Genomic DNA, 12762 nt, shown 5'->3' with positions numbered 1-12762 from the left:
TTTTTAGTTTAAACTGCAAATGAATTCATTACCTTTTCAGGCAAATTTTAAGTTACTACATTTGCGAAAATAAAACCCTGTTGAAAATCATCCGTACCAGCACTCCTGCCTCGAGAAGACCCGGCTTTGGTGAGTCACTAGAGCAATTTCTATTCATTTAGTTGCTTCTTGTTGAAGACAAAAGCCCGCAGTGCGACAGGGAGCTCGGTGAGCCCGCGCGGCCGGCCCCAGACGCGGCCCCGGGCGGGCGGGGTTGAACCACAGACGCCCCAGCCCCACTCCCGTCCGCTTCCGTTTGATGGCAGCTCAGAACAGAGTGTCCGGGGCGCCAGCAGGCCCGGCGGTCACCAGCGCGGGCTGGGGCTGAGCTCGCGGATCCCCTCCCTGAGGCCCCTCCGGCCACGGGCTGATGCTGATATTTTAAAACTTTAGAGAAAGTGTTTCTAAACACAGCCAGCAAATGCACGTAGGGAGCACAGCCTGCTCCCCCACCCAAAGGCCTCCACACCTCTTCCCGGGAACAGCGCCCAGGCGGCCGCGGCTCCCGGCGGCCCTCGGGCCCCAGCTGCCCCGGCTGCATCTGCTCACGCGGCCGCCTCACCTCTGCAGAGGCCTGAGCTGTGGCTCCTGTTTGTCGGACCCCCAAAGAGCTTCCCTTCCGCAGGAGGAGGAGGCCCCGACACCCCACACCTGCTTCTCCGGAAGCCAACGGCCCCACTGAGACCCCAGGCGAGCACGGGTCTCCTGCAGGGTCAAAGCTGGGCCGCGCCCTGCTGCGATGCCCGGAGATGCTGCCCCCGCTCCTCCACGAAGACGCGCTGGTCCCGGCACAGCCACGGAGCAGCTTCCGGGGCTGTGGGACCAGGAGGGCACGTCGGGGCGTGAGCACCACAGAGAGGCTGATGGCTGGGCTTTGCCTCACCTGCGGCGGCCCTGGGGCAGCTTCCACAGGGGTCTGCGTTTCCAGAGGGGGGCGGGGTGAATGCGGGTCTCAGGGGAGCCCCTGGCCTGTCCAGGCCAGTGCTCCAAGGACACCGTGTGGGCGCCTCCCAAGGGCAGAGGGAGGAGCTGCTCTCGGTGTGCAGGGCCCCTCAGCACGCGGGGTGAGGCAGCCGTCAGGACCCCGAGGCCCATCGCTCACCACCCGGTGAGAACGGCGGCACCTCGGCCAGGCCGCCCGCCCGGGGCAGGGTCGCTGGCGGCCGACGCCGCGTGTCCACCGCCTCTGTCGCGCCGGGTGCCTGCGGGGCGGCGGCAAATGCGCACAGGCCGCCAGCTGCGCCGAGACAGGGCGGGCGCCGAGGAAGCCCACCTCCCAGGCCGCGGCAGCCGGCACGGCCACGTGGCTCTGGCCCGGGCGCCCGCGGCGTGGGCCGGGGGTGGGTCTCCAGCCGGGTCTCCTCCTGCCCAGAGCGAACTTAGAGGTAAAGACACACCCGAGAAGGAAGCTTTTCTCATGTTTCTGCTCTGATGGCGCAGATGACCCTACGCCCCAGGGAAAGGCTGCGTCCACGGCAGACACGCAGTCAGCTCCGAGGCCGCCGTCCATCCACATGGGGCCCGCGGCGGGCGGGTGCCTGACCCTGTTCCCGCCCCGACCCCCAGCTGCGGGCCCCTCTCTCCACCTGCCGCCGAGGGCACGATGGAGGCCTCCCGGCCGAGAGCCCGGCCCGTGGGCAGCCCGGAGTCGGCGTGGTCAGCCCCGCGGGCGGTGAGGCGGTGAGCTTAGGGTAAAGACTGATTTCAAACGTTTGGAAGCACCGTGATTCCAGGGAAGGCATTTAAACTCCACAGTTGCCAGAAGAAAACGCAAGTAAAACGACCTTCATAAAAAACAACCCTTGGAGAAATGAGGAAACGCCGCCGTAAAATGCTGGGTTCTTCCCCCGTTCCCGTCACTCCCCAGCCGGCTCTGCCGCGGGCCCCGCGCTGCTTGCCGGTGTCGCCGGCGCCTGCAACACGCCCACACGCCGCGGCCCTGGGCCCCGGGAGGGATTCTCCTCAGCAGTGAAGGTCCTGAGATGCCGGTGCTGCCCCGCCTGCCGCCCCCACGTCAACGGGACTCCCGCCTGCTCGCGGGCGGGCTCCTCCGGGGTCAGGGCGGGCGGGCGGCCCAGCCCAGCCTCGCAGTCCCGGCCCTGAGGCTGCGGCAGAGGGACCGGTACCAGCAGGGCTGGGTGCCAGGGGCCGGGGCAGCTGCCCTCTGACGCCAGCCCGTGTCGGCAACCTGTGCCCCCGCGACCTCGGCCGGGTGACTGCCTGGACACGCAGGCGCCCTGAAGCGTCCCCGGGCCTGGCACGGCAGGACTGGCACAGCCGCCTGGCCACGGCTGCCCGGGCTGGGCTCTCCAGGGGCCTTTCCCGGTGGTTTCTCAGGCGGCTCTGGCCCCCAGTGGCTGTGGCTTAGAGGACAGCGGCTCTTGCTTTAACGCTGCTGCCCAGGGGCCAGGTGAATTCCAGACCTGCAGGGCCCGGCCCACGGACACGCGGCCAGGAGGGGCGCCCAGAGGCTGTGGACAGCTGTCCCGGGGGCGAGCACGGCTGCTCCCCTAGGGGCACATCGTCATTCAGAAGAAGCCCTTGGGGCACCTCTGGGTGATGACACAGCGACAACGGTGGGGAAGTGGCCGGCGGGCTCGGGACAGGTCCCAGGGAAGGCAGGTTAAGTCAAGGAGTCTCTGATGGCCTGGTCAGCCCCGCCGGGGCTTGGCCGACCAAGTGGCCAGACGCCTCTTCTTAGAGCCACAGCTGATCTCCCGCCACCTCTGCTGCCTCGTGTTGAGTTTCCAGGCGACGAGGCCAGGAAGGCAGATGACACGGTGACGCCCGGAGGGTCAGTGCGGGGAGCGGGGCCAGCTCTGTGCGGAGGAGCTGCTGAAGGAAACGACACGTCCCACGTGCGCTTCTTTGGACCCCCGGGCGAGTCCACAGCGGCGGCAGCAGCAGCCTGGCCTCACCTGCAGAGCCGCCCCCGCTGAGGAAGTGCAGGGCGGGCCGGGGCCGGGGCCGGGGCCGGGGCCGGCTCGCGCACCCTGTTCATTGCCTTGTGAGACGAGCCGGGAACGGGCCCCGCCCCAGGTTCCAACAGTCCGCTCCGTCCTCTGGGGCCTGTTCTCCGTCCGAGGGGCATCGTGACAGCAGGGCATGCGGGAGCCGGGGGCGGGCCCCGTGCACGCCGACTTCAGGGCATCACACAGAGGGCCTCCCGCCCGCCGCAGACCCCGGTCCCCAGGCCCTTCCCGCCCCTCCCAACAAAGACCTTTCAGCTCGATGAAGCTAATGATGTCCACGGCCCTCTGCCCACCTGGCCTGGGCCTGGCTGTGCCCTGGACGGCGGCAAACCTGGGTCAGCGGAACCAGAGGGGCCCTCCAGGGGGCGGGCGGGGGCGGGCGGGGGCGGGTGACCCCGAAAGGTCAGGCCTCCATCTCCAGCGAGCGACAAAGCACGGCAGCCGGGGCCCCTGCACGGCGTCAGGCCCTCTCTGCTGGGGCCGGGCCCGTGTTCATCTGAGCTGCTCCCGCAGCGGTGGGTGCTGGCCCTCGTGGAAAGCCTGCCTCTCCCCCGCGCGTGGCGGGCCGTGGGCTCCAGCGCCCGCCTCTGCAGAGGTGGGGGCCTCCCTGGGGAGCGAGCTGCCCCCAGGCCGCTGTGTGGTGACTGCAGGGCCGACCGTGGAGGCCACAAGGGTGCCCCAGGTGGCCCCAGTCCTCAGCAGCAGCAAAGGCAATCACGCTTCTCGCAGTGGGGCGCCCCCCCCCCGTGATGGAGGAGGCTCAGTCGGCTTTGCTCAGGGATTGGGTGAGCCCCATCTTTGCTGGTCCCTGCCCCCAAGGCAGACGCCTCGCTGCACACACGCGCACGCGCAGACCTGGGGAGGGCAGCCGCTCCCCTCGCGGCCGGCGCTGACCTTCTCCGGAGCACCTGGCTGGCCTGGCTCTGGGGAGGGAAACCAGCTGCGCCCAGGCCCGGAGCGCTCAGCCCGCCTGGCCGCCCCTTCCTCCCGCCCCGGCCCCCTGTCCGCAGGAGCTTCTCAGGGACGCCGGCCTCGCTGTCCTCCGGAGGCCCGGCCTTGGTGGAGTCGGGGGCACACCCGCCACTCGGGGGCCTGAGCTCAGACACACGCGCTGGCTCTGCGCAGGCCGCTGGCGCCCAGGTGCCCCTGCAGCCCGGGAGGGCCCTCCCGCCCCAGCCGGGGCACGGACACTTCAGTGGGGACAGGCCCGACTCCTGCCCACCCCACCGCCCACTTTGCTAGAAACCAGCCTCCCCTGCCCCGCCCTCCATTTTATTTTTAAAGATTTATTTATGTGTAGACGAGCTGCAGCGCAGGCCAGAGGTGCGGGACCGGGGTGAGAGGACTCCCCAGAGACAGAGCGGGGAGCAGAAGAGACGGATCCACTGAAATCCCCTGCTGTGGGGAGCAGGGGGGGACAGGAGAGGCCTCTGCGCCGTGTGGGCAGCTCCCTGGCCGGGGATCAGACTGCGCCGCAGCAGTGACTGTGCCGAGACTGAGCCCCAGGCCCCGGTGGCCTGGGACTGTGGCCTACAAGACCCGCAGCGATAAATCCACGCAGGAGACGTTGCTGCCGCACCCCAGGACTCCACGACCAGGACTCCGTGACCAGAGGAAAACAGCAAGAGGAACAGTCGGGGCCACCCCAAACCAAGGGGGCTCCTGGGGTCGAAGGGGTGGGGGCGGTGAGGAGACCCCTGCTGAACGGCGCTCAGTCGCACCGCAAAGGGGAGCCTCCAAGATCAGGGCATGTGTCCTCTGGCCGGACACCGCCCAGGGCCTGCGCTGACCCCCCCACCCCACCCCCCGTCCCGGGGCAGGCTCATTTCCAGAGCCCACCAGCTGGGGGGCGGGGGGTGTGTGTGGACAACCTGCGGGGACAGCTAACCTGGGGCACAGCTAACCTGGGGTGCAGCTGACCTGGGGGGAAGCTAACCTGGGGCGCGGCAAACCTGGGGTGCAGCTGACCTGGGGGGACAGCTAACCTGGGGTGCAGCTGACCTGGGGGGAAGCTAACCTGGGGTGCAGCTGACCTGGGGGGAAGCTAACCTGGGGTGCAGCTGACCTGGGGGGACAGCTAACCTGGGGTGCGGCTGACCTGGGGGGACAGCTAACCTGGGGTGCGGCTGACCTGGGGGGACAGCTAACCTGGGGTGCAGCTGACCTGGGGGGAAGCTAACCTGGGGTGCAGCTGACCTGGGGGGACAGCTAACCTGGGGTGCAGCTGACCTGGGGGGACAGCTAACCTGGGGTGCGGCTGACCTGGGACAGCTAACCTGGGGCGCGGCTGACCTGGGACAGCTAACGTGGGGCGCAGCTAACCTGTGGGGCGCAGCCAGAGGCCACCGCCACCCCTACAACCCGGGGTCCTGCTCGGGCTTGTTACCAGGCGCCGTGAAGAAGAAAGTGTCTATTCCGGCCGTGTGCTTCACCCGCTCACCTTCGCTGGCTCGGCCGGGGACAGACGGCGGCGGCTCGTCACCCCCTGGGTTCATTCCCGACACCACTTAGCGTCACGACAACCGCTGACCCGCTGGTGCCGGCCGCCGCCCAGCGCCGGGGCTGCACCTTCTCAGGCGTCTTTGGTTACGGACCATGTTTATTCCAAGTTTTCAAAAGCGAGTATCTGAACGCGCCCCTGCGTACGGCCGCGCGGCTGACGGGGTGTCCTGCAGCCCGCCCGTGGGCGCCCGGAGCCGCCCTGCCAGGGCCCAGCACAGCCCGCTGCGCGCTGCTGCCCCACGCCGAGAGCCAGTCAGAGCGATGTGAGAGAAACGGCAGCCCGCCGTCCGGGCTGGTGACGGTCGCGGAGGGACCCCCACACACCCCGCGGCGCGGCCGGGAGGCGTCCTCGGGGTTTCCTTCGCGGCTATCGCGTTCCTGCTCGCGTCAGGAAGCGGCCGTGGGGCCGCAGCGGGGGTGCCGGCAGCGGGGCTTGCGCGGGGGCCACGACAGCCCTGCCCGGCCTCCGGGAGGGGGTCCCCCAGACGGGGCCGCAGGCCGTGCGGAGCTTGGGCAGTGGAGGCCGGGCCTTCCGTGGGCAGCGCCAGGACGGCCCGGAGCGGGTTTCTAAGGACCCAGCGGACGGGCGAAGGGAGTCCTGGAGCCCTCGGTGGATTTTTCAGGCCGTGCTGAGATGTCACCAGGTCCAGGCGGGGGTCGGGGGCGGGAGTCTGGCAGCCTCCTGGCCCCCCGCGGGCCCTCGCTCCTCCTGGGCTCCGGCTCTCCCTCCTGCTGCTTCCGTTCCCTTCGCTTCCATCCCGGCGCCGCTGGCGGCCCCGTGGCGCCCCCTTACCAGCCGCGGCTCAGCAGGTGCCTCCCCTGACGCGCGCCCCCCGCCGCAGGGGCCCCAGCAGGCCAGCAGCGGCCCGCGGCGTCCATCACCCGGCCGGCGGGTGCCGGAGGAGCCCCAGGATCACTGACCCTGCCCCGCGGGAGGCGCTCGGGCCCGGGGCAGGGCGGGCGCTTGGCACTGACCCCCAGCCCGCCCCCGGGAGGGCGGACGGCGCCTCGGTCCCCCCCCGCTCTTCTGAGCCCCCCTCCCGGGCTCTGCGCTCCCGGCTCATTAGCATCAGCTCCACGGCCTGCGTCCCCTCGGGCGGTTCCAGCAATAAACTCTAATTTTACAAATTGGGGCGAAAGTTCCTCCTCACGGCGCTTTGAAAGCGGAGCGTTTTATTTCAACGGTGATTCAGTTTGAAGGGCCGACCCCGTCTCCCCGGTGACCGCGCCCCGCAGTCTTCAGGGGCGTCTCCGGGCCGGGCTCCGCGGGGAGCTGTGTCCTCCCTCTGTGGGTCACGCGGGGCTCCCCGCACCAGCAGCCCCGGGACAAGGCGCTGCCGGAGGTGCCGTCGGCGCCAGCCCCCGTCCCCCACCAGCGCCCCCTCCAGATAGCCCAAGCCAGAGCTTCCCGGGGTAGGAGGGGCCTCCCCGCAGCCGAGTGTCCCTGCAGGGCGCCCAGCGCACCAGCGGGCTGTCGCCCTGGTCCCCTAGCGCCGGGACAGGACACCTGCTGCGGGGAGCTGGGGGGAAGCCGCGGGCGGCCAGCCCAGGCGCAGTCGCGGGTCTGGGGAGCCAGGGTGCCCCCACTGGGCCCGCAGCAGGAGCCCGAGGGCGGCCTGGCTTTCCCCTGGGCCGAGTCCACACTGAGTGGCTGAGCGGGGGCTCCTGGGGGACAGCGCCCTTGGGGTCGCTCCCGCTGTAGGGGTGGCTCTGCCCCTCACCCTTGCGGCTCACAGGGAAGCTGGACTCCAGGGGCCCCCGCCCAGAATCCCCCCTGCCCACAGCTCCCAGGAGTGTCCCTGCTGCGCGTGGGGACGGAGTGGGGGGGGGCGCAGAGCGTCCCAGCGCTCGGGGAGATTCAGGCAAAGCTCCCTCTGCTACAAACGCCGCCTCCCAGCTCCTTTCTCCCCAAAGTCCCGCCGCCGCCCGGACGAGCCGCCCTGTCCTGCGGAGGCCCTCGGGGGGTGGCCGTGGTCCCTGGCAGCCCCCATACTGGCAGTGCCCCATGCACACGTTCGCACCGGCCGGCCCGGCCTGGGATCCGTTCTGGCCGCGGACACAGACGGCCGCAGCCCCCTCCCGCTCACGGCAGGTTTTATCTGCTTTTCTCCATGTTCGCCAGGGACGCTGAGCCCCAGGGCGGACGGTGCTTCCCAGGGGGCAAGCGGGGAAGCCAAGCCCCAGGCCGCCGCGCGCTGGCAGCTCTGAGGGGGGCTCTGGACCTGTACGATGGGGGACGCGGCCAGCAGCCTGCACCCCGCAGTCCTCACGGGTGGGGTGCCGCCGAGTTCCCGCCCTGGCTCCCTCCTGCTGAGAATGACTTTTGACGAAGGCCCGGTGTCCGGAAGCTTCCCGCGCCCGCGCAGCAGCCTGGGGAGAGGCAGAGAAGAAACTCCAGCCCACGGACTGCGTGCCCGGGAGGGAGCACACCCGCAGGCCGCCCCCTGGCCCAGAACCCCCCCCCCCGCACTCACGGCCCCGCCTTTACCTGTCCCGGTCACTAATGTCTGGTCTATCCCCCCCACAAACTCGTCCATCCTCAGCTCCAGTCCGGCACCAGCGGACGCCGAGGGTCAGCAGGGGAGTGTGGCTCAGCCGGGAGGCTCTGATTTAAAGCTCTGGAGACTCCACGCCCCTCACCACCCCCCATGCCCACCAGAGTGCAGCGGGGGGCCCCAAAGCGCGGCGATGAGCACAGCTCCTCGGGAGGGCGAGGGCCCACGAGAAGCCAGCAGGGCGGCCCCGAGGCTCCGCCGGCACCAGCGCCCCCACACTCGGTGACTCCTCGGTCAGCGCCAAGAGCCGCCCTCCGGCCGCCCGCTAATCCAGCCTCCCTGCCCCTCTCGCCATGCCTCGTGCCCGGAAAGCGGGGAGCCTCGTGCTGAGCAGCCCCAGAGAAAGAGGCACGCTCCCCACCCCGCCCTCCTGCCCCTTTCCCACCCGAGGTTCTCACCACGACCACCCCCTCAATTGTTCTAGCGAAACCCCTTCGCCCATTCAGAACTTTCCAGAATGTGCACAATGACCATGTTTTGAGGGTTGAAGACCCAGCCGCAGGGCAAGCTTCCCGTTGGCCTGGATGGCTCCGAGAGCGTCTTCGTCATTCTCCATCGTGGCGGCGAGAGGCTCTCGTGGCCTCCGAAACTGAAGTCCCTGAGATGCTCTTTCATTTCCTCTTTTTTTGAATCCCCCCATTCTTGAGTATTTAGTTGAATGGCATGAAGTGTATTTACACGGCTGTGCAGCAACCTCCACAACACTCCACGTGTTGCAAAACCCGAACTCTATCCCCATGAGATAACAGTGCCCGCCTTGCCCCAGCCCTGCCCCTGCCAGCCTCTGGCGATCGCCGCTGCATGTCCGTCTCGGGACTCGAATGCTCCAGACACCTCGCATGAGCGCAACCATGTAAGATTTGTCTTTCTGTGACTGGCTTGCTTCACTCAGCATAATGCTCAGAAGGGCCATCCACGTGTCAGGATTTCCTTCCTTTTCAAGGCTGAGTAGTATTCCTCTCCTGCATGTGTCTGCCGCGGGCCACAATGTACATGTCATTCTGTTTATCCATTTATCCATCAGTGGGCTCTTGGGTTGCTTCGACTTTTGGGTCATTGTGAATATTTCTGCTGTCAACATGTGCCCACAAGTATCTGTTTGATCTATGCTTTCAGTTCTCTGGGGTGTACACCCAAAATGTGGAACCGCTGGGTCAGACGGTAATTCTGTTTTTTGTTCTATGAGCAACCTCCATGTTGTCTCCCACATGGCCTGTACTGTTTCTCCATCCTATCTTCCAACAACACACAAGAGTCCCTTTTTTTACCTTTGCCAGCGTTTGTTATTTACTCATTTTTTTCTATCTTAATATTTTTTGAGTCTTCATCTCAAGGGGCAAGAGGTGGTATCTCAATATGGTTTTGATTTTCACTTTCCTGATGATTGGTGATGCCTGTGACCATTTGTTTATCTTTTTTGGAGAAACCTACTCAAGTCCTTCACCTACTTTTGAATTGAGTTTTTCTTTCTTGTTGTCATTGAGTTGTAGGACACGTCCTGGGTATTAGCCCTTTATGAGAGAAGTGCTTTGAAAAATTTTTCTCTAATGCGTTGGTTTCCATTTCATTCTTTTGATGTCTTTTGATGCAGACACTGTTATTTTTTGATGAAATATTATCTATTATAATCTATTATTACAGATAGTATTGTACATTAGTATATTATACATTTTAATATATACTACTCTCTATTATCTACTCTTTTTTCATTTATGCTTGGTGCCATATATAAGAAATAATCATACAGTCCAATGCCATGAGGTTCTCGCCCTGTTTTTTTTTTTTTAAATAGCTTATTGTTTTAGGTTTGCTGGCAGGACTTTAGTGCCTTTTGAGTAGATCTTTGTATATGGTAAAAGGGAAGCTCCAGCTTCAAACTTTTGCATATGAATGCTTAGTCTCCTAGCACCATTTGTTGAGAAGACTGTTCTTTCCCCATTGGATGGTCTTGGCTTCCTGTGGAGACTCGCTTGACCGCATATGTGCCGACTCCTGGACTCTGTTCTGTTCTGTTTGTCTACACGTCTCTCTCTATGCCAGTAGCACACTGTCGGGTTATTATAGCTTTATAATAAATTTGAAATCATAATGGGTGAAACTTCCAACTTAGTTTCTTTCTCAAGATTATTTTGACTATTTGATTCTTTTTAGACTCTGCGTGAATTTTAGGATGGACTCAATATTTCTACCAAAAAAAATCAGTGTTGGGATTTTATAGGGATTATACTAAATTTGTAGATCACTTTGGGTAGTACTGGTACCTCAATGATATCAAGTCCCCAAGCCATCAACATGAGGTATTGTTTTGTGTAACATTTTGTTATTTTTGCTATAAATCTTTGGTCTCCTTGATTAAGTTCACTCTTAAGTATTTTATTATTTCAATGGTATTATAAATGGAATTTTTTTAATTTCCCCTTTAGATACTTCATAGAAATGTAATTGATTTTTGCATGTTGGTTTTATACCCTACAATTTTACTGAGTTAATTCTATGAGGATTCTTTTGTGTAGAATCTTTAACATTTACTACATATAAGACCATGTGGTCTGTAAACAGAGATTATATTACCATCCTTTTCAAAATGTACGTTTTTTATTTCTTTTTTTTGTTTAATTGTTCTAGTTGGAATTTCCAGAATTGTTTTGACTAGAGTGGGGAAAGTGGAATAAGCATCTTGTTTCCGATCTTAGAGAAAAATTGTTCGATCTTTTGCAATAAGCTTGATATTGCCTGTGAATGACCTTTTTTCACATATGACCTTTATTATTCTACAAAGGTATTATCCATTTTGGTGAGTGTTTTTATAATAAAAGGTTATGAATTTTGTTAGGTGCTTTTTCTGCATTAGAATTGAATTACAGTTTAGATGAGCAAATTTCAATTAAGATGAGAAATTTGTTATTGTGATATAGTACATTGATTGATATTTGTCTGTTGAACCATCCCTGCATTCCAGGAGTAGATCTCACTTGATTATGCTACATAACTGTCAATCTTCTGTTGAATTTTATTTTCTGGTGTGTTATTGGAGATTTTTGCATCAATATGCCGTAGGGAAGCTCATCTACAGTTTTCTTTTTGTCAAGTGTCTGTATCTAGCCTTGTTATTAGTGCAACGCTGGTCTCATAGAATGCATCTGGAACTGTTTTCTCTTCTTCAATTTTTTGGAAGAGTTTGTAAAGAACTGGCTTTCATTCTTCTTTAAATGTTTGGTAAGATTCACCAGTGAAGCCAGGTGGTCCTAGGATTTTCTTTGTTGAATTGCTTTTACATTAATTCAATCTCTTCAGGATTATAAAGTCTCTTCAGATTTTCTGTTTCTACCCTGAATCAGTCACGTGTTTCTAGACATTGACCCACCTCATCTATGTTATCTAAGTGGGGGGATACAATTATTCATGGTACACTCTTGGAATCTATTGTATTTATTTACAACCAGTTGTAATATCCCCTCTTTAGCTTCTGATTTCAATTATTTGGGTCTTCTTCCTTTTTTTCTTAGTTAAAGGTTTGTCAAAGAACCTCTCTTGCTTTTGTTAATTTTATCTATTCTCTTTCTCTTCTATATTAATCTTTATCTTTATTCACATAATTTCTTTTTATGCCAGCCTGTAACTGATTCAATTATTTTGTGAATATCTTTCTTATAAGAACCACCAAATGTAAACAATAGCAACTGCTGTGTATGAAAATGGTGCGATGTTCTGTCTTGACCCCACAGAGGAACTCCTGCATTAGAACTTCCCCACTTTCCTATGCAATAGTTGTCTAGATGGCTTAGCACACAATGGTGAGACGATCCTGTCTTTCCAGGCATTTATAATCATTGCATGCTAATCAGTCTCAAAGTCAGTGAGGCATCTGCATCTGTGTATTTATGTCTGTCTTTATATCTACACTGTAGCTGTATCTACCCCTTTCTTTTGGAAAGCAGCTCAATTCCACATGGAATTTTAATATCCATCAGAATGAGCAAGAATAAAGCAGTAAACAGCAGTACAAAATCTGTGGTTAAAATCAACAAACAGGGCCTCCCCGGTGGCGCAGCGGTTGAGCGCTGGGTTGCGAAGCTGCCCGCGGCCTCTGCGGCGCCGGTTCGATCCCCGGCTGCTCCCTGGCCACCGGAGGAGGGTCCCACAGGGCGCGCAGACCTCTCCTGCCGCCCGCTGCTCCCCTCAGCAGTGTCCTTCGGTCCTTCTGCCTGCTCTGCTCCCCGCTCTGGCTCTGGCTAATTCTCTCGCCCTCCCGTGCTTCTGACTGTACCCAGTGCTTGTATAAACAAACAAACAAAAACAAAATAAATAAATAAATAAATGAATGAATAAAACATGCCTCTATAAAAATAAATAAATAAATAAATAAAATCAACAAACATGTGCATCCGGTTCATGCTTCACATCCATCTTGGGTTACTGGAGGTGAGAAGGCAGCTCCCACCTCCTTATGTCTTCCAGACATCACCGTCTGGAATGCTGGTGGCTTTCCCGGCAGAGGGAAGGCAGTGGAGCAGCTAATACCCATTTTTCAAGCCATCAGGTTAAATATTTAACTCCTCATTTCTGATCACATTTCATTGACCAAAACACATCACACGCACACAGTCCATGTCAGGAGAGAGGGAGGTGCAGCCCGTCCCAGAGGGCAGAACTGAAATGTGAACACCCAGACACTGTTGAAAGTCAACTGAAGG

Source organism: Talpa europaea (assembly GCF_964194135.1).
Source record: "Talpa europaea genome assembly, chromosome: 5".
Taxonomy (NCBI): Eukaryota; Metazoa; Chordata; class Mammalia; order Eulipotyphla; family Talpidae; genus Talpa; species Talpa europaea.
This window is presented reverse-complemented; position numbering follows the sequence as displayed.